General features: G+C 36.5%; 2 long non-coding RNA genes across 2 annotated transcripts in view; both read left to right on the forward strand.

The window, feature by feature from the left end:
- Nucleotides 1-22,274, forward strand: part of LOC129501055 (uncharacterized) — a 71,378-nt gene that overhangs the window by 37,575 nt on the left and 11,529 nt on the right. The gene's annotated exons all lie outside the window — the stretch shown is intronic.
- LOC129501056 (uncharacterized) overlaps nucleotides 1-22,274 on the forward strand; it is a 42,256-nt gene that overhangs the window by 19,435 nt on the left and 547 nt on the right. Inside the window, exon 2 of the long non-coding RNA XR_008662635.1 lies at nucleotides 21,130-21,354. This is a non-coding gene — a long non-coding RNA (uncharacterized LOC129501056). The remainder of the gene's footprint in view (nucleotides 1-21,129; nucleotides 21,355-22,274) is intronic.

Here is a 22,274-nt window from a genome sequence, read left to right on the forward strand (position 1 = left end):
TGCTCCACACATATTTATTTCCGCCATTAAGTGTAACATATCTCAGCAGATTCCACTGCAGATTGTACTGAATGAGTAACTTTTCAGTTTGGAAAGAAAATATTCTTTCCTATAATATCCCACACAGGAGGTTCACAGACCCCAATTCTTTAGTCGTGTCAGACTCAGTATTGATTCCTCAAATGAGTAACAACTGAGTATTGGTGATATCTGTTAATTCATCAGGAACCAAGGGAAACCACTGAAAATCATTTCCTTTATTTTTCAACTGAGTATTGAAGTTGCTTCCTGTATCTTCAACTCTTTGAAGGAATATTCTCACCAAAAGGCTGAAACAGATTTATTTTCTCTAGGTGCATTTCTTCAACTGCCACAATCAAATACAATCTAATTATTTTTTTAAATACAATCTAATTAATACACCATTTGCAAGTGCCTACCCTGACTCGGCTAACAAGTGAGCAATCTGAATACTCACTTTTTCATTTCTTATTTTCTGTGAAAAAATTTGGCTCAGATAAAATATTCCACATTAAATTTTCTAATTTTTCTGATCATTGTTTTTCATTGAAATGTTGTCTAGTATGCTTAGTCAGATAATATTTATGTATACTGTACTCTTTCAGCATAGTAGTGTCACTACATGATAAACACCATCACTCACTATCTAATGCAATAATAAATAACCCATACTCTACTGTACCTTAAAAACATAACTTTCAAAGTCCAATTTTCTCTTTTTCTCTTATGTTGACATGAGAGGTATACGCAGGTAATTTATAAAAAATCATCCTGTGGTACAGCAATATGCATGACTTTTGAAATGCTGTTGAGTTATAATTACAACACTGTGATTTTCAGTGCACTGAGAAGGAATGTGAAGTGATGAGGGTGTCATATAAGGTCTCCCTTGTAACTATTTAGCTTTGCCAATATAGCCTGAAAGCAACAACATATGATACATAAACAAACGAATGTGGCTGTTTTCCAATTTTATTTTATTTATGAATACTGACATTTGAATTTCATGTGTCATGAAATACTATTCTTTTGAGTTAATCTCAACCATTTAAAAACATAAAAATATTCTTAGATCATGGGCTGTACAAAACCAGGCAGAGGGGTGCCTGGGTGGCTCAGTCAGTTAAGCGTCTCCCTTAGGTTCAGGTCCTAGTCCCGGGGTCCTGGGATGGAGACCAGTGTTGGGCTCCCTGCTCAGCAGAGAGTCTGCTTCTCCTTCTCCCTCTGCTGCTTCCCTTACTTGAGTTTTGTCTTTCTCTTTCTGTGTCAAATAAATAAATAAATCTTAAAAAAATAAAAGCTGACAGAGGGTCAGATTTGATCAAGGGTCAGAACTTGCCAATTCTTATTCAGAGTAGAAGCTTCATATTGCTGCCATTTCTCCTTCTATTCATGAAACAAAAAAAAGAAGGAAGAGTCTTCTCTAATCACACTTGGACATCCTCATGACTCTGGTTTTATAATGAGAATATGAAGGAAGAGTGGGTTCCTATTATCTCAAGGTCAGATTTAGGATTAAAGAAGGAAGAAAAAGAGGAGAAGGAGGAGGAGGGATTTTATGGTACAACTCATTAAAGTCTGCTCCTTGTGGTCAAAGTTAGCTCATTTCTTATTTCTTGAATCACACTTGGACATCCTCATGACTCTGGTTTTATAATGAGAATATGAAGGAAGAGTGGGTTCCTATAATCTCAAGGTCAGATTTAGGATTAATAGCTTCCTAAGATTATTGGTAGTGAGAATAGGCACTGACTTGTCCTCCCTACCATAATAAAAACGACAAAATAGGGTAGTGCAATGTTGGTAAATTTTCAAATGTCCGGACTGCCCAATCTTATTCATACTGACATTGTTGGTGTAAGTTTAGTGCATTTATTATATATAAACTGGAGCCTAGGCCTACTATGTTTTCTCCCTTTTCAAGAACATACTTTTAGAAGGGGAAATCAAAGAATTTAATTGGAGCTGCTACTTCTTAGGAGGGAAACTAAGGCTACTGCACTCGTCTTTAAAATGATGTCTTCTGAATGATATAACACTCAGTTGGGGCATGTAAAGGTCAAATGGTTCTTAAAATACTTATAGTGGAGCCTAATGTTCTAAAAAGAATGGGCAAAGTAAAGATTATAAATAGACTTTCATTTTTCACTATATCTGCATGATGTACTTTGGGCTTTCAGATTCAGTTTTATAATCTTAGTGCTCACCTGGATGAGCATTACCTACTAAACGATCAAGTGTGAAAAGAAACCATGTTTTCTTCTGGACTAGGTACTAAAACTGAATTGAAACAATCATATTTACTTTTAATCATGAATTGAAAATGCATCTCAACTTCCTGAACAAAAGATATTCTCATAAAGATATGACCAGAGTTAGAGATGCCATTTAAGTGGTTAGACATAAAAAAGGGGATCCCTGGGTGGCGCAGCGGTTTGGCGCTTGCCTTTGGCCCAGGGCGCGATCCTGGAGACCTGGGATCGAATCCCACGTCAGGCTCCCGGTGCATGGAACCTGCTTCTCCCTCTGCCTATGTCTCTGCCTCTCTCTCTCTCACTGTGTGACTATCATAAATTCATAAATAAATAAAAAATTAAAAAAAAAGACCAAAAAGAGAAATTTCTGACTGTTGAAGAAAGTAGTAAGATTTCCCAAACAAGGGGTAAAGGATTGAAGTAAGAAGATGAAGAAGAACTTCCTCTGAAAGAAAAGAGGATTCAGAAGAAAGGCATTTAGTGAGCATCTGAGTGTGGGAGTATAAAGAGTAACCGCTTTAACTATGTTGGAAGCAGTTCAGTTTTCTTTCCTTCTCGTTTTATTACCATCCGGAAATTTCCCTAACTCATGAATTTTGCATATAAGCATATTTAATGTAGCAGAGGTTGGTGATGCAAAGTGTTCAGGGGGAGGATAGATTGAGAAATGGGCAGAAGAAATAAGGTGTCCTTTTAGACCTTTTAGGAGATATGGATCTTGAAGAGTGTAATCCTTGATTGCCTAGGCTATTTTGCAACTCCATAGGGACAGCAAACTGAAAACTTGCAGGAGACTACAGGTAATGCAGAGGAGTCTTTTCCATAGCGATGCAAATGAAATGACCCCTTAGAGATATAATCAATTTAAAAATTAACATTACTCTGTAACATTTGTTCTCAAAGTCTGATTCAGAATCCCTTTAGTGTCCCCGAGACCCCTTCTGGAGGACTGAAAGGTCAAAACTATTTTCATAATAATACCAAGATATATCTGCCTTTTCACTTTTATTCTTTCGCAAGTTTACAGTGGAGTTTTCCAGAAGCTACATGACATATGATATCACCACAGATGAATGCAGAGGCCGATATGAGAATCCAGATGCTTTCTATTAAGCCAGACATTAAAGAGATTTGCAAAATGTAAAACAATGCTACTCTTCTCACTAAATTTGTGTCTGTTTTGGAAAGTATGGCTAATTTTCATAAATATATTACTTAAGATTCAAAGTACTATTTCTCACCTAAAATCACATACCCATTATATTTCTTGTAGTATTTTAGGATTTTGATTTTTTGTATTTATTATTAATTTATTTATTTATTAATTTTTTGATTTTTTTGTATTTAAATTTTGGTACATTTGTAATTTATTTTGCTACATGGCATGAGGTAAGTATCCTTTTTTTTTCCTCAAGTGATTGGCTAGCTCACTTAACAAATAAACTTACCTTTCTTAGTCATTTGTAATGGCACCCATACCATATATGAGATTCTCATACATACTCAGTTACTTGTGGGTCTTCTAGTATATTACACTAATTTCCTTCTATTATAGTGTCAGTTATGCAGTTTTTAAATTATTAAAATTATAAATTTAATGTAGAGTACAGCAAAGGCACCCTCACTATTCTTTTCCCACACTTCTTTTCCAAAATAAAATTCTTCTTAAAGAAGTAAATATATTAAAAAATAGCAAGTAAATATGTAAATTATGTGTAAACTGTTAGCAAAGCACTGAATAGTCTTTTACCCCCCTTTCCACAAGGATTTTATTTTTTCCAGTTTTACTGAGATATTGACATATAAGAGGGTATAAGCTGTAGGTATATCACATCATAATAAAAGCAAAGTAGTATTTGTTATATTGCAATGGAAGGTATGAGGATAGAAGAATGTGTAATTAGATTTACTATATTGACTTGGGACACCGCAGTATTCTCCTCGGTTCTTAACTTTAGTGAAGCTTGCAGATGTGTAGATAAACATTACTATTATTCTTATTCATACCATTGTCTTCTGTCATACATGACATAGGCTGTTTCCATTATCTGGTTCTACATAGGAAAGAAATATTAAGGCTTAAAGTCTGTAATGGCTATGGCTCATAATTCATTAAAACCTTTCATAAGGAAAAAATATATGTATGCATCGTGAAATGATTGCCACATTAAGTTAAATATGCATCATCTTTCATAGTTACAGTTTTTTTTTTATTGTGATGAGAACTTATAAGATCCACTCTCTTAGCAACTTTCCAATATATGATATGGTATTGAGTAGTCTTCAGACAGAGTTCAAACTCAGTCTATAAAACCCCAAACATGGGCACCTGGGCGGCTCAGTCATTTAAGTGTCTGTCTTCGGCTCAGGTCATGATCCCAGGGTCCTGGGATCAAGTTCCACATCGAGCTCCCTGCTCAACAAGGAGCCTGCTTCTCCCTCTTCTTGCTGTTTGTGCTATCTTTGTCTCTCTAAAATAAATAAATAAAAATATTTAAAATATAAATAACTAAAAAATAAAACCTCAAACTTTATTGAACAACTACAGGGTGTTTACATACCCTGTAATGTGCTTTACATTGACATATATATTAGTTTTGGTTAACTCTTCTTTCGTAGGCAATGTCTCAATTTATGTTTTAATCTCAGATGGAATACCAGATATCCAAAAAGTACTAGTGTATCCGCTCAAAATTTATCTATAGTTGCCATTTTTTTCTTTCCAAATCAATAGCCACTTTTTCTTATAGTTAATTATTAGCTTGAAAAGAACAAGAATTCTACTATATTTTCATTTTCAGCAAGATTGCGATTAGGTGCACGAAAACACCCATTGTTGGCCAAGAAGCATAATTTCCTCTGCTTCATTTTGGGTTATGAGGTTGTCATATGGATATTTGCCTTGGAAGTCTCCTCTACTACTTATTTGTAATAGCAATAAAAAATGACATGTCAAGAGACAAGGCCAACTGGTAATGTCATAAAAGATTTTATTCTCTAAAATTATTTACTATCTTTTCCTTGGGCAAATATTAACAAATAATTAACCACTGTGATGGTTAATTTTATATGTCAATTTGACTGACCATGGAGTATCCAGATTAAACATTATTTCTGGGTATACTTGGGAGGGTGTTTTTGGATGAGATTTTCATTTGAATCAACAGACTCAGTAAAATAGATTCCCCTCCCCAGGGTGGGTGGGACTCATTCAATCCACCAAAAGCCTGAATAAAACGACTCTCTCTTTTTTCCTGCCTCACTGCTGAGCTGGGATATCTCATATCTTCTACCTTTTGACTCAAATTTACACCCCTGGCTCCTCTGAGTCACAGGCCTTTAGATTCAGACTGAATTACATCTCTGGCTTTCTTGGGTCTCCAGCTCTCAGACAGCAGACTATGGGACTTCTCAACCTTCATAATCATGTGAGCCAATTCTTCATAATAAATCTCCTGTTTTGTGTGTGTACACATCCCATTGGATCCGTTTCTCCAGAGAATCTTAATACAACTACCTTTGGTGTAAAAAATTTAGGAAAAGTTACAACAGTACCAGCTGTAGCATTTTAGGAATATATTTGAGTGGCTACTCCAGAGTTCCCTGTTCATTCTAGATATTCATCCACTTATATATACTAAAATATTTCCTAAATGTCTTTTATAAGTGGTTTTAATTGTATTCTCTTTTTTAATTTATATAATATGAAGCTATATGCATAATGGCTATATAGTTCTTCATGTGAATGTTCCTTTTTTTTTACTCAGTTTTTCAGGCTTTCTATATAAAACGTCTTGGCATAGCTAACTTATTCCACATTTCACTGCCTTTGAAATTCCAAAAGGGGTTTCCTGTGCTCTGTTGGCTTTTCCCAATTTCTTTCTTTTCTTTTTCTCCCAGATTCTTCTGGGTAGTAGTATCAAATAACTATGAGGACATCTGATACTTCCAGAGAGAGGATTTTCTGTTGAAAAAAAAAAAAACTTTCTGGAAACAGGAAATCATTTTTAGTTGACCACATTCAGAGTTCCAAAGCTGAAAGCTTTGGAAAGTTTTATTTTATTGCTTTTTGATGTTAGTATAATGTAGGCTCTCGTACTTAGGATGTCTTTCTTGGAGTTATTACTATAGAAAATGATATACATAAATATGCTCTGCAGAATATAGAATTATGTGTATGTCAATAGCTATCATTTATCTATCATCTATCACCTTCTGTAAAATAAACAATGCATTTAAACAATAGAACTATATATTGCAAACAAACAAAACTACAATGATAATCAGTGATATACAATGTAATATGAAAGGAATTATTTTGGTATCCATGAAGAAATGTCTTAATATATCATATATTTAGATTTATGTGTTTGCTTCTGAATATGCAAATTAATTTTATAAATTATTAAAAGGTTTAGAAGAAGATGAGAAATATGACAGCACAACTACGTATTAGCTTTGTTTATATGGAGCAACAATTGATAATAGCACTACTTTAACCCAAGTAATCCAAGTTTAAGTTATAGAATCTATATTAAACCCATCGAAATAGGATTAAACACAGAGTTGGATAATATTCCCTCTCCACTTTGTCTGTGTTCAAATATGTAAATTGCCAAGCAACAGAGAGAAAAACTAGTGAATTTTCTTTCACAGTCCTTTATTTTTGGGTGCATTGGGTAGGACTCATGGAGAAGACTGAAACACAGGGTAAGTGCCCCTCAGTTTTGAAAAGTCATTAGTTCATTTTGTACATCTATCTTAGGAAACTAAGAGAAAATCAAAGATACATCAGCATTTTCTTTTCTATATATGCCATGTATCCTGAGGTCCATGAAGAAGAATTACCATCTCCTCTGGTGACCTGGGTTTGGACCTGGATAGAGTGAATGACTTCACACTGGATCTCTGAGGCTTGAGCATCCTGGCAGCATCAGCAGTCATGGCAACCCCTCTAGGGGAACATGGAGTCCAGGGCAGTGTAATCAGCTTCCAGGGTGTGTAAGGTTCCAAAAAGAACATGATGTACAGGTTAACTTCCAGATGCTAGTAGAGGGAATGCTCAACATGGTTAGAGAACTTCATAGAGCGAGTGCCTCTCCTTACCCTACTGTATGCTTCCTGTCACAGATATCCCATCTACTCACTACTGTATCTGAAGTACTTATAATGTTATAGGTTTCCAGCGAATGATTAGAGAATGTAATAAATGTTATAAACTGCCCTATGAGGATGGTCACACTGAGCATTCTGGTTTCAAAGGGACCTAGGGCTACACTGAGCACTTTATTATTTATTTATTTTTAAAGATATTTTATTTGTTTGTTAGAGAGAGAGAGAATGCAAGTGGATAGCGGGGAAGAAGGAGAGGGGCAGAAGGAGGAACAGAAGGACTGGGGCAGAGGGGGAAGGAGAGAATCACAGAGTCCATGCTGAGCTCAATTTGGTTCAATCCCAAGACCCCCCAGACCATGACCTGAGCCAAAACCAAGAGCCAGGAGCTTAACTGACTGAGCCATCCAAGCGCTCTGAAAACTGAGGATGTTAAAGGGCATCAGATGTACAGAGAGTTCTACTGGGAAATGACAGTCACAGTTGCAACTGTGGGGCGGGGGGGTGGTGGTGTGGGGGGAGAACACACTGGTAACCATTAAAAATCACTGAGAGCAGAGAAAAGTATGAGAAGCAGTGGGAGGAGAGCTGCCTTGACTTGGACCTTTTGCTGACTGAAATTGCCACTGAAAGCATCTATCCAAATTCAGCTCCCAGCTCTCTGCTGGGTTACAAAGTTCATAAATGATATTTAGAATGGAAGGGACAAGGGGAAAAGGATAAAAAGTAGGTGACTTGCAGTTTATCATCCAATTTAGTGCAATCTAACATGCTTTTTTTTTTTTTTGCAGATTCACTGCTAGCTTACCACATTTGCTACACCTGTTATATCTTTGAACCTTAGTTTAAAGACTTTATTTATTGATTTGAGAGAGAGAGCATGAGTGGGCTGGAGGGGTAGAGAGAGAGAGAGGGAGAAGCAGGTAGTGGAGAGGGGCAGAGGGAGCAGGGAGCCCAACGTGCGAGGCTGGATCCCAGGGCCCCGGGATCATGACCCGTGCTGAAGGCAGATGCTTAACCAACTGAGCCACGAGGACCTTGAAACTTAGTTTTAAACACCTATCACTACACTTGTCAGCTGTTTAAGGTTTTGTGGGAAGAAGTGACCCATGTGGACTTGACCTACAGAAGCCAGAATCAATGATTCCACTAATGAAGAATTTTTAAGCACTTACTAATGTTCAATAAATTACACTGGACTAATTACAGAAGAGGATGCCTAAATATGGTTCAGAGTGTCCTGTTTCATAATTTTTTCTTCCTAATTTTTTCTTCTTTCTTCCTGGCTGGAAACTGTACTTGTGTTCACATTTTCCAGCTCATTACCTTATGTTAGCTACATCTACTTATAAAAGACCCATCTCTGTAAGGGTTGTTTTAATCATAGTGTAGTAAGATTCATGCCAAGAATAGCTGGTATTCACAGGGTGCTACAGCAGGTGCTATGAGTGGATTTCCTAGTGAAGAGACCGGATGCATCTGAAAGAAGGTTACCAATTACAAGAAAAGCAAGTGTTGCCGGCTAGACTGACAATCCCTGCACAGGGGTGTTGCCAGGTAAAATAGTCTTCATCTTAGACCACTGCTCACCAAAAGGTTTGGACTGACTATTTAAAATTACAGCCTCAGAGTTTCCCTAGACTGTGCTAGAAGCATCTTTCCAAGCTCAGTGTTTTCAGTGCACCAACTTAAGCTCTTTTGTCCTTTATACTTAGCCACTTTTTTTTTCCACTGACATACTCAATGTCATTACACTTAAAGAAAATTAGTCTCAGAGACTGTGAGTGGCTGGGCCAGTGGAAATAAGTTCACAGAATTAACTGGAGAAATAAAATTGGTTGCTAAAATGAATTTAATATAAAACTTCAAAAGGGGTGTCTTGGTGTCTCAGTCGGTTAAGTACCTGCCTTCAGCTTCATGATCCCGGGGTCCTGGGATGGAGCCCAGTGTCAGGCTCTCTGCTCAGCAGGAAGTCTGCTTCTTCCCTCTTCCTCTGCCCCTCTCGCCCTCTGTGTTCATTCTGCTTGTTTCAAATAAATAAATCAAATCTTTAAAAATATATATTAAACTTCAAGAGAATATATCTGATTTCTTCTGAGTGAACTGAGACGAATATTGATGTCAACCTCTGTATGCTGAGATTTCTTGTCAGCATACTGTCAGTAACATGGTGTCCTCAGTCTCAGACCATGGCAAAATCTTATTTTATTTTCAAATGAAATTTCTGGAAGAAACAGAAAATTAGAATCAAAAGGGAAAAAGAAAGTATTTGTGATTTTATATTCTCCAACAACTATATTGATATATTTGTATTTGTATTTTTAAAAAATCCATTTTCTATATATGTGCCTGGTATTTCCTTGGCAATTATTTGTTAAGTGAATATTTATGGAGCCTGGGTTAACCATGATCCCTAGATTTTGTACCTATTCCTTTATTTTATCCTCACCCAAATTCCATGAATTAGGTTCTATAGTTTACAGATGAGGAAACTGAATTTCAGAGATGTTCAGTAAAAACCTAAGACCAGTAAAAGAAGGACTGAGATTCAGACCTAGGTCTGTATGACAATGACCTTTTGTTAGTTCTTGCTGTTCATTGCCAATGCTGCAAGGGAGGTCACAAACACAAACATGCATGAGGAAGGATAATCTGCAAGGGTGACAGCCACTTTTTTAAGGGGGAAAAACTGAGTTACATTTCCTAAAAATTGTTAATGCATTTATGGTTCTATTCAACCACTGAGGAGACCACTGAGACCTAGATGTCCTTCTAAAGTAAATGTCGCCTTTCACAATAAGAGACGTTTGGCAATCCTAACTGAGCCACATGTGTTCATTTCTTACACGTGTGGCAGCAAACAGATGTGCAGACACTGCAAAGCACAGAGGAGCTTGTGCTGCAGACTATTTTGTCCCAAACTTGACATTTAAGTTCTCTAGAGAAATGTTACATCATTGAAGTTGTATGCAGTCCTAGCAAAAACACAAGAGGTTTTAATATTTTTTAAACAAATGAACAATTAAGAAGCATGGTTCAGCTCAAATATATTTACTTAACTGAAAATAGATTTGAATCATTAGGTTCAGATTTTCTGGTTCAGGGTTCTGATTACAAGGGTGATTATGCAAAGTTTAGCTTGGACTTAGAGGTTAGACAGTGTATGTAGAAAATCTCATCTGTATCTATACCTGAACTTCATCTCAGTTTCCCTGAAAAAGTTGGGATAATAATACCTCTGAATGCTGTTGTGACGAACAGTGGATAATCCATGAAAAGTACTTAGGACAATGCCTGACCCATGGTTTGCATTTAAGAAAGGTTGGCAATTCAACATCAGAAGGGGTTAGTCAATGGAATCCATAACTTGTGAATACATAGTCTTCTAACTTTTAATGGATTTTGTATATTTCTTTTCATCATGCAGCACATGATTTAAAATTCAGTAAAAGAACTCCAAGCATACCTCACTCAAAACCATTGTTCCTTAACTTTCATCTCATTGTTATTTACACCATATTTGCTTAGTCTTCGTGATTTCATTCAACATTAAGCGTTCTCTCATTCTCTTTCTTGTTTTACATCGATTGCCAAGTCACTTAAAGTACTAATCATATACTTTTATTAGCTTTATTAGCTTTGTGTCTCTGTGATCTTTAGTATTTTTTCCCTATCATTTTCCTGATTTATCCATATTCCAAATCACAATGCTTAAAACCACAAAATTAGAATGATCAGCTACAAGGACAAAACTATTAAGCAAAATGAGCATTAGCAAATGCTAGAGAAAAAAAAATGACTCTAAATCCTCATACCTGACCTTCAGTCAGTGTGACCTTGGGCGGATCACTCATGATTTCCTGTTTCAGCTTCTTCATCTGTAAAGTAAAATTCATGATATCTGCCTTCCTCCAAGGATATTGTGAAATAAGATATCCTATGTAAAGACTCTCTGTAAATACTATAGTCTGAGAATATGAGAGCTTGTTTATTTAAAATTTCACGATGAGAGATAAGATAAGGAAAAGCTCCTGTAAGCTGTATACGAAGGGCCTGCGTTATACATGACGCTTTATGAGAACTTATTCATTTAATCCCTTATGAGGGAGGCACTGTGGTATGATGTGGTGTGTTGCAACATGGTAGAGGTTTTCCAGGAAAGACAGTACATAACACTAACTAGAACCTGATAAAGGCCAAATAAGTGGTCTTAAGAATGTGTACTGAACGGTGGCCAGAAATGGAAATGAGGACTAGGACTGCCTGGTCTCTCCAGGGAACATGTACAAAGAGATGGGTTTTGGACCTCAGCAGTGCATGTTGGGTAGGATTGAAATAAAGGGAGGACAGAAGTGGGGCTTCCAGATGGAGGAACAGCTTCAGAGAACGTGTGCACAGGAAGTAGAGCACAAATGCTAAGTGATGGAATGATTTGGATGCAACAGAGCTTTCCTGTAGGGAAGTAGTGGGAGATGAAACTGGCAAGGCTGAGCAAGTCTAAATGGAATGCCAAGAGAATGATGTACTTTGTTAACACAGCATATTTAAAAGGAAGGCCACTGAAGGATTTTTTTGAACAGGAGAATAATGTGGTAAAAATTGTGAACTCTGACTTCAGACAAACCAATTTCTAATCCAAGTTGGCCTTTTTGCCAATGTTTTCTTAGGCAATGCTTACTGGACACGCATGGTGCAGTGGGAAAAATGTGAGTCTGGGAGTCAAGGGAGGACCTCTGGAATGCGAGGCCTTTTTTCTGGGCCTACCTTTGGGCCAGCGTGGCAGGCAAAGCCATTGTCTTACATCCTGGCCCCTTCCCATCACTTCTGGAAACATTTCTGCCAGTTTAATTTCACTGGATTCCTATCGGTGTTCTTCCAGGTTAAGAATACAAAAACAGGTTAAAAGATGTTTTCTCAAAGGTTCCAAATTGTCCTGCCTGCCATTAATTCTTTTTCCATTTTTTTTTATTGCTCAATCTCCTTTAGTTGGTCACGTTGCCTTTCAGCATACAGTGTGCTACTACATCACAATCAGAAGCATATGATTACCTTCTAAATAACCGCTTCCTATCCAGATCCATCGGCAAATGCTTTGTTGCTAACAAATTCCAATTCATATTTACTGTTATTTTAACATCAGATATGTCCTTATTATTTAATGTTATCATAAGCCAAGCTTTATGCAGAGTTTGAAAATCATCTTTGTATCTACAGAGGCTTATGTCAATCTCATTTTTGGCCAAGAAGAAAAATATTTGGTTCTAAAACTATTTTGGGGGTCCCATATTGATTATTTAGGTACTGACATGCTTAAAGTAAGATTTTTCTTTCCTTTTCTTTTTTTGTTAGGGAAAATAAAATCAGTCTACCCATCTGCCCTCAGTCTCTCAAAACTAGAGAGGGGAGATAGCTTAAATTTACATATATTCCTTGATATTTATCTCAGCTTGTATAGAATGGCAGAAACCGATTATTCTGCATATATATGTAGATTTGAAAACAGCATTATTTAAACCATGCTCCACAAAACCTAAGTGGTATACAAAGGGCAAGTCTGCTATAACTTCTGAGCCAATAAAGAGGACTGATTAAAATCGTAAAGCTGTTCTACTAAAGTATAAAATAGAAATATGGAAGGCTAAATGGCCACAGTAGAGAATCCAGAACCACAATTTTGAAGTTTCTATTTCTTTCTTTCTCCGAGACATGGAATATGACTTGAAGTAAATGACCTCAGTGTCAAGAATATGTTCTTATTTTACTTTTCACATTGCAAAGTTATACAGATATTCTATGTCCAAAATATTAATGGTCTATCTATGGATTAATTTAAGGTCCTTGGAAAACAAACATTAAACATTATGGAAATGACTGATGGTGATTTATGAATCTGGAAACCATAATATCATTGCCATCTGAGTTTTAAGTTGTTATAAATGAAAATGGACTTAGAACATCATTACTATGAATTTATTTCCAACGTCAATATATCAGTGACATTTTACAGATATAAAATAATCTTTTCAAAAAGCTATTTTAGGATAGTTACCTTCTATTTCATTATTATTGCACTTAGAATGTTCAGAGGTAAAATTATCTGGACTAGACATCAAGATGGCTAATGTATATCCCTGGTTTTTAAATAACTTCGTTGTGGTCTGTTATGATTTTTCTTTGGGGAATTATGTAGATAAGATCACTCTTTTTCAAATAAAAATTTGAGGTAATTAAAAGGGATTTTTATTAAAAACCCTGATTCCTAATAAGAAAATCAGAATTCATTGCTGAAACAAGATGGGAAAAAAAAAAAAAACACCGTAAACTCCTTAAGACTAAAAATATCTCTTGCCACTGTTTGAAAGCTATGCTTTCATAAATTTCATTTTCAGAGCCAGCATTTCTTTCAGATGATAAAATAAGTTGAAAATTGAAAGTTTTAAATCAGAGAAAGAATGCTGTATTAGGAGAGAAGAGGGAAGAAAAATATATAATCCTTAGAACTATATGTAATTCCAAGTTCAGTTATTAATTCTCACCTTTTAAACTTAAGAAGTCATTAATGCATGTACAGTATCAATTGTGCACATGTCTATGACATGATCCAAATAACATACAAGAAAGACATTGTCACTGGTTATATCCAAATGGAAAACATATGTAAATGTGTATATTTATAGGTATCTATGTAAGAGTATAAGAAAGTATCAGAGCACATTTAGGAAACACAAAAATTAGCATGGCTTTAATATACCATCACAGAAATATGCAAATAAATGGGAAACTGGAGACAATAATTAAATCATATAGTTCAAGGAAAAGGTGAGGTCACATAGTTTAAATTTTTTTTTTAATTTTTTTTTTTAGTTATGTTAGTCACAGAGAGAGAGAGGCAGAGACACAGGCAGAGGGAGAAGCAGGCTCCATGCACCGGGAGCCCGATGTGGGATTCGATCCCGGGTCTCCAGGATCGTGCCCTGGGCCAAAGGCAGGCGCCAAACCGCTGCGCCTCCCAGGGATCCCGAGGTTACATAGTTTAGAAGGAGGACAGGAATGTGATTTTGCGGAGAGAAAGATAATACCATGTGTCATATATTTATGGGTGACCATCCAGAGCCATTCCCTTTTTTCTCATCTGCCCTCTACCTCAAAAATGGGCCTGCATCAACTACATTACTAGGGCTTTGGAGTACACTGGCTTTTGGATGAGTTTGGAACTTTATTTCTTCCAGGTTTGCTAATCTCTCCCTCTCCTCAGCCCTTTGGGTTTGAGAGTTGTGAAACCTCCCACTCCTTCTCTATCTCAACAGACCACAACCTCCACTCCACTCAGACTTTTATAATATGTCATTTTGTGAATAAATACTTATCTACTCTCTTTTCTGGAGGAACCTTGGCTGATAACATTAGTTGGTATAAAGGTGGCCCCAGGAAACAGATGCCTTGAAATGAGATTCTAGGATCGGTCTGCCACATATGTGAGGAGTGTAGGGGTAACCTCTTTGCTGGGGGTGTACAGAGTCAGATGGGGGTAATTCTTGGCATCTTATAGCAGTATCAATATTCAGGTTATCGCTACGGTTTCATGGGATGATAAGCTGGTGAAGATCAAGTGGCTGTGGCACTTAGCTGCTCTGATCATTAATATTTTTAGAGTCACTTAGCTTCTTCTTATAGTCCTAGAGAATACAGATAGGGAAAAAGAGAATTAAGGCTCTCAACACGTAATTAGGAATCTGCTGAGTCACAAGGTTTCCTGAGTAACTTTGAAAGACACAGATGACCACCAAGCTCAGGCTATGATTGTGAAGATTGCAGAGTCATAGCACTAATTATAAACTGGACTGGCCAGATCCCTTAATATGCTAAGGGAATAGCAATTCCCAGTAAACAGTGGAACCCTGTCTCATTGGATGGGACATACACGTAGACATAGATGAAGTTAAGGACTATGAATCTCCAAATTCTTTTGAACTGTCCTCACCTTAGAAGCAAATATTGACTCTCTTCAGACTCTCACCCACCAGTGGACCCAAAAGAGAGTTAGAACCCAGTGTAGCCAGGACTGAGTGTACAAGGCCGATTCACAGAATGAGGAATGAAGTTTCAAATGATCTCAACAGTTAAAAAACCCTCATCCAGCAGAAGTGCTTGCAGAGAATAAAGAGACATGGAAATGGGTGGTGGAAGTAGGCAGTTACAATAACCAAGTTTTGCTAGTGGCTGACTACAGAGAGAGAACTTAGAAGCTGTGCTTTGTGTACTTCGTTATTTTTTCTTCTCTTTTCCCCATGAATTTCCTATATGAAGAATAGCAGTAGTAGCTAACATTTTAGACTTTGGAAAGGACTATGACCGAATTGATATTACCTCATGATGATATACTAGCTGATGAGACTGTTCACTGGTTGCAGACACAATCTTTTCACCCAGACAAAGGCAATATTGGGCACTGACAGGCAAAAAAAAAAAAAAAAAAAAAAAAAAAAAAAAAACTCACTCGTTTTGTACTACAACAAAAAACCTCCCACACCCTCTTGACTTCCCATCGAAGGGGAGTCCAGCAGAAGACAGGAAGTAGTGAAGAGAATGATGTCAGGCAACTTGTTCCTTTGGCTCCATTCTGCTGAGGTTGCCTAGGGCGGGCTATGCCCTCGATGGGAAATCCCTGCTCTTCCCCAGGTGACTTCTGTCCTCACTCTTTTTCTGGTGAGTCCTCCTCTCAGCTCTCTGCACACAGGGTGCAGAGGGGGATAAGAGTTCTATTACAGTTGGTCTCAGGTCCCTGCATGATCTAGTTGTTTCCTAAACTCCATTCACACCTTGGGCATTAGGCCCTTTGTAAATAAATCTTACTTTCGTTACTTTGATGCACTGAGCCATCTGTTTCCTATGAGGAAGGACCCTGACTGACACTTAGATGAATGATAACAAACAGGCCAAAACCAACTTTAGAATATGCAGAGGCGAATTTGGCAAGCTTCACTGTAAAAAATTTTTTAAAAAGCCTCACTAAGAATTTTCCCCTATTGTGTATATTACCTGAAAAAGACATCATCAGTCATCATCTAAAAACCTGAATAGGTTTTGAGCTCCAGTCATTTCTAAGATGATACTGACATTCTCACTGAGGGCCACTAAATGTTCAGGTCATGGAATGACCAGAGCCAAGAGTAATAACGTTTTGGAACCACTTAGTGAAGGCAATCTTTTCTGGCAACCTCAGAAAGGTCAACTAATACAAAAACATTTACCATACCAACTAATATGAAGCTATTTACCATAATTAACCTTCAAATTCCCCCTTTTTAATTTTATATCTGTAGACTCAGCCTAAATAAGCTTGACATCATCATGTAAATTGTGCTTTCAGAGTTTTCAAATAACAATGTAAGTTTTTACTAATTCATTCAATTTCTATTGCTTACTTCTCTCTAGTGATTAATGGTGAGTAACAAGAGAAGGTAACTCATCCGTAATTAAGGTTTCTATCTGGTTACCTATCTCTAAGGGTTAATAAACTGTATCAAGATATAAAACACATTCCAAGTCATTAAAATCCATTATGTTTTCTCTCTTACCTAAAAACCTAAACCAAACCAAACAAAACAAAGCCAAATTAAAGGAAAACATTTATCCTAAGCTGGAATTAGGTTTATTGTTTTTCTTTTATTATCTGGTGCACTCATTAATTCAGCCAACATTTGAACATCAACAAGTGTTAGTTTAGGTACTAACAACAAAAAACAAAAAAAAGAAAAAAAAAAGAAAAAGAAAAAAACCCTAAATATCTTATGAGGAGTTTTTAGTCCAGTTAGGAAGAATAAATTATAATAAAAGATAAATACCATGGTAAATGTAAGCCATGGACACACATAGAAAGGGCATCTAAGTCAAGTGGGAGATGGGCCAGAAAATCTTAGGGACATCACAGAGGACAAAAACTTTGGAGAATAAATAGAATTAGATAAGCCAAGAAAGGAGACAGGGACATTCCTAGGAGAGGGATAAACATGTACATACAAAGATACAGAGATCCAAAATAGCACGATGCATTCAGGGAACTTCCAGTGATATTTTATAGCTGAAAAAAAGGGTGAATATGAGAAGGTGGCTAGTAACAAGCATTGGAAGCCTGGAGCAAGGCTACCGAGCTTTTACATTGTACAGAGAGTTAAAGGACTACATCATTCAGGATGCCATTGGTTGCAAGAATCAGAACACCTAATGGTAAATGGACTAAAAGTAGGAAAATGTACTGGCTTGTGTAGCAGTAAATCCATGATGGGTTAGCTTCAGGGTTAGCTGAATCCAGGAGCTTCCTGTCACTTCCTGAAGTTTTCTTTCCTCTGTGTGTTGGATCCCAACTCAAGCTATGGAAATGCCCCATAGGGACAAAATGAATGCCTTGTCTTTAGACTCTCTTGACATACTACAAGTTTGAGAGAGAGGAGGCTTTTATCCAGCATTTGAAGCAAGAATTCTGAGATTCACTGAGATTGAAACTTTTTAGGACACAGGCCCATCCTTAAACCAACCAGGATTCATCCCAGGGATTGGAAATATTTTCCATGAGGCACATATGTTAAATTCTCAAAACTTAATCATTTCACAAGTAATGGAAATAGTTTGTTTTTCTTTTTTTTTTAACACCATATTTTCCAAAAAGCTCCAATTAATACTATCTTTCTACTGGAGTAAGTCATCATGTTCAAATGATACTAACTCTTGGGGGGAAAGGGTGACATGTTATACACCAACTGGAATTTCATTCTGTTAGGTCTGTTTACATATGATGGGTACTAGAATTTCAGTGCCTGTTCCATTTTTCAAAGGAGATGATGAGAACTTTTACCCAGTATCAGTATGGCTATCAACAGAGTATAGTACGTTACAGAGTCTAGTAGGAATCCTATCAATGTTATACATTATTCTGTATTGGTCAGTCCATACTGGCATGTCCAAGTTTTACTTCTGGCATTTATTACTGAATTCTGTCCTAGGTATTTCTTCAATATATAGTCTTTGTGGATGGCGTCTTTGTCACTTGATTTCCTGAAAAAAAAAATCAAAGCACATTTCTTTAATGTGTTTTGCACAATGTTGGCTGTGCTCACTTCACACATTCCCTTTGATGGCTGCACCCTCTGTGTGATGATCTGCTTGTTCTCACCTCAGTGGTGGCAAATATATTTTAAGTCCTTTTTTGTGAGAAGTCACATTTCTGTTAGGAGTTTGTTCACAGTGCTTTGGCACTTCAAGAAAAAGAATATTTAACATAAAAACATGAAGCCATTGTTGAGCATTATTTAATGTATAGAATACACCTCTATCAATTAATTCTGTGAATGTCTGTCTGTATTTATGTTTATTAAGGATCACTTCACATTTGTACCAATTAAGAGTAGATTTTTCCTTTTCTTTCATACTGGTTTATTTTGGCTTTCATTGGTCCTTAATGTTGATCTGTGTCTGGACAAAATTGATCAACTTCTTCTCAGATAATGTCTAATTTCAAATGGCATTTGAGTTAACTCTTGTGAGTGACTCACTGATTATACATTAATCTTCAGTGTATTATACATGGATCTTCAGTTAGTAAACAATATATAATTGATGAACTAGACATGCTTTTAAAGCCAAGTTAGGAAAAGTGCTCTTAACTGTAGTCCTTTTATTTGTATAACCCATTAAATCAAGTGTCTTATCTAAAGATGAACTATCCAGTATTAAATTATTTGGGATCCATTAATGATGTTCTTCATAGGAAAGGTTACTCTCCTATAAAGATGGTTTCCATTCACCATCTCTGTTGAGAATTTCAATTACAGAGTTTGGAATCTGCTTATGAAATTTGTAGAAAATTCTAAATTTACAGGATTAACAAAAAACAGGTAGATGTAAACTAGCCTTAATACTTTGCAAAAATGATCCTATAAAAATCTAATGGAGTCTAGTATGTTCAAGTACATAAGAGATTTGTTAAGGTCATAAGACATAAAATTTTGTCCAAAAAAATGACCAATATGATAAACAATGGGCTGCAGAATCACCAGAGTTGTATCATACAGTATTTTTTTTATTGCTAAGAAAAAAAGAATTATTGGTGGTTTTGAAAGTAGTGATATTTCTTTACGTTGTTCTCATTTGAGATTTTTAACAAAATACATATTACTTTAAAATGCAGTACTATTTCATTGTAATAGCAATTTTACTCCTTTTGCTTTAGGCAGTATACCTACATTTTGAAGAACTGTACATCCTAAAGCATACGTTGGTCACCCTTAATTTAGATAGTCACCTGATGAACTCAGTGGGTTTTCTGAGGTCCTTTTCAAATCACTGTTCTATTATAGTTGTGAAAAAGGAATCATTACTGTGTAGGATAGCAAGAAATTATAACAAATTTCTCGTCTCCATCCTTTGAACCCATAAAAACTAATATTTTCCTTTTCTTTGCATTATAGTTAGCTTTATAGTTGTCTTATTCCTTCATTGTTCCGTCCTTAAAAGTAGGGTTTGTGGGCTCTATATCTTTTCATCTCTCACATCAGTAAGAAAAGTTCTTTTCATATGAAAGGTACATCCACAAGTTTGGTGAGTTGAATTGACTGTCAGGAGAACCACATTATAACCACCTTCCTGCTGTTAATTAGACATGTAATATTTGATGAATCATTTAATCCTGTTGGGCCTCAGTTTATTCATCTGTATAATGAAGGAATTGAACTGGTTAATCTGGAGACCTATTTCTGTTCTAAAATGCTGCAGAGTGTAGAATAGCATTAATCATCAGTTATCCCTATTAACATAACACCACTAGAGATCTATGGGACATGTTTACATCCCAATACTTTGGATTTCATCTGCTACAAATCATCTACAACCTACAAAAAAGGTTATGATTCCACAGTCTTTTTTAGGCTTTTCTCATAAGTAAGTGCTCTGAATTATATTTGTTTAATGCATATTGATAACTGCTTCTACTCCATGCCAAGTCTGATAAAAGGGGTCCTTCCCTGCACATCAAGTTACCCTAGAGAGATGTTGTACCTCCTGTAAGAATTTTTAGGTTAATTACAGCACTTGCATTACTTTGCAGTGTTGCCTCAGGCAGAGACTTGCCTGGTGGTTCAGGCAAAAGAATTCAAGTTGGAAGTGTTGTTTTGTACTCCTGCATTTTTTCCTAACTTTCTAAGCTGTACTGAAGCAAGTGATTGAGCACTTTTTTTTTTCCTGTTTACCTAATTAGGGAAAAAGTGATAAGACAGTGTAAAAGCTGTTGACTCTCAGGTATGTTGTGGTAAAGATCAAGTGTTAGCAAGGGCTCGCTGTAGATTAAATATATTCTGAAATGATGAGTTTCCTCAATGTCTCCAACTACATAGTTGCTTTAGCTCTACATTCTCAAACAAAGCACACACATACCCCCACCCACACGCGCACTTTGCTGAGCTGCACTTTGGCACGGAGGGTGTGACTGTAAAGTCATAATAAACCGTGTAGCCAACAAAAACCACTTAACTAGGCCCACCTATGCAGCGTGAGCGAGTGGAGGATAAGCCTCGCTCAAATATTTCACCTGGCATGGGTTCAAGTTTTGAAGTTGAATGAGTCTGCTTTTGTTTCTCACTAAGCCAGGAAGAAAGGGACTTGTCAGCGAGGAGGAGGACGGAAAAGAAGGAAGGAATGAGTTAAGTTCTCAGCATCTTAAGTTCTTTTTCTTTGCTTCTTTTCAAACAAGCACACCACATTGAATAGCATGTGGAAAATTGGCATTTCCAGTGAATAAAAATTAACTGGCAAACAACAAAAGGAAAAACGGAGGAATGCTGTTGGATGCTGTTTGGCTCGTCTTGTCTTGTCAGAGAAGGAACACGTGTGAATCAAATGGTTGAAGATGAATTTTACCTACACGTCTGGCTCCTGTTCAGATGTTTTAGATTTCTTAGTTAACTTTATTTGCTTGGTAAGGATTTTTTTAAAGAATAATTCTTCTATAAGTTAAGAATAAAAAAGGTGAAGACTATAAAAGTAGTATGGGTAACAATTGTTCAAATGTTCCACTTTAGAAAACGTGCTCACTTTTGTTTTCTTTTGGGGAAACTTTTTTTTTTAAGTTTTTAAAAGCCAGCAAACCAACAAAAGTATCTGTAGAGTTCTGGCTTATGGAAAACATTGCTAATCTGATATTTCCAAATGAAAGCTTGTCTTTTTAAGAAAACACACAAAACTTTTCTCGGTATCAAAAAACTATTCTTGAGGCACTTTTTCGCCCCTCTACAATAGGCTGTATGCACTTGAAATGTTTGACTCTAAAATCTCATCTGGGGATTTTAGAAGTGTCCATCTGCTTTGCTGTGCTGTGAAGCTACCCACTGATTGAATGTGTTTGGTCTTAGTAAAAAGCCAGAAGCCTACCTCATGGCTGTCTTGTCTCTTGCTATTTTCCTTTGGAGTGGATAACCATCTGATACAGAGCACAATTTCTATTTTCATTCAGAGAAATGATCCTCTGAATACAGAACAGATACCCTCTGTCATGCCAACGCTATCATGACTTGTGATTGAAATAATTAATCAAAGGCAGGTATCTGGTGAAAGAACATATGTTCAGTGACAGAGATCAACTTTCATGAAGGATACCTTCATGAAAAGTTGTACAAGTTTATATTGTAGTGACAAGGATGTCAAACAACTCCCCACATGTTAAACAACTCATAACCAAGACCTTTCCAATAACATCAAGGTCATGGTGTTTTCACTACTCTCAGAAAATGTCATTAAATCATAATGACTGGTGATGCATTTCAAACAGTGTTTAACTTTCAAAATAATTGGACATTAACTTCATGGGAAAACACATTATGAGAAAAAAATTACCTACAA

Source organism: Nyctereutes procyonoides, unplaced genomic scaffold (assembly GCF_905146905.1).
Source record: "Nyctereutes procyonoides isolate TBG_1078 unplaced genomic scaffold, NYPRO_anot_genome, whole genome shotgun sequence".
Taxonomy (NCBI): Eukaryota; Metazoa; Chordata; class Mammalia; order Carnivora; family Canidae; genus Nyctereutes; species Nyctereutes procyonoides.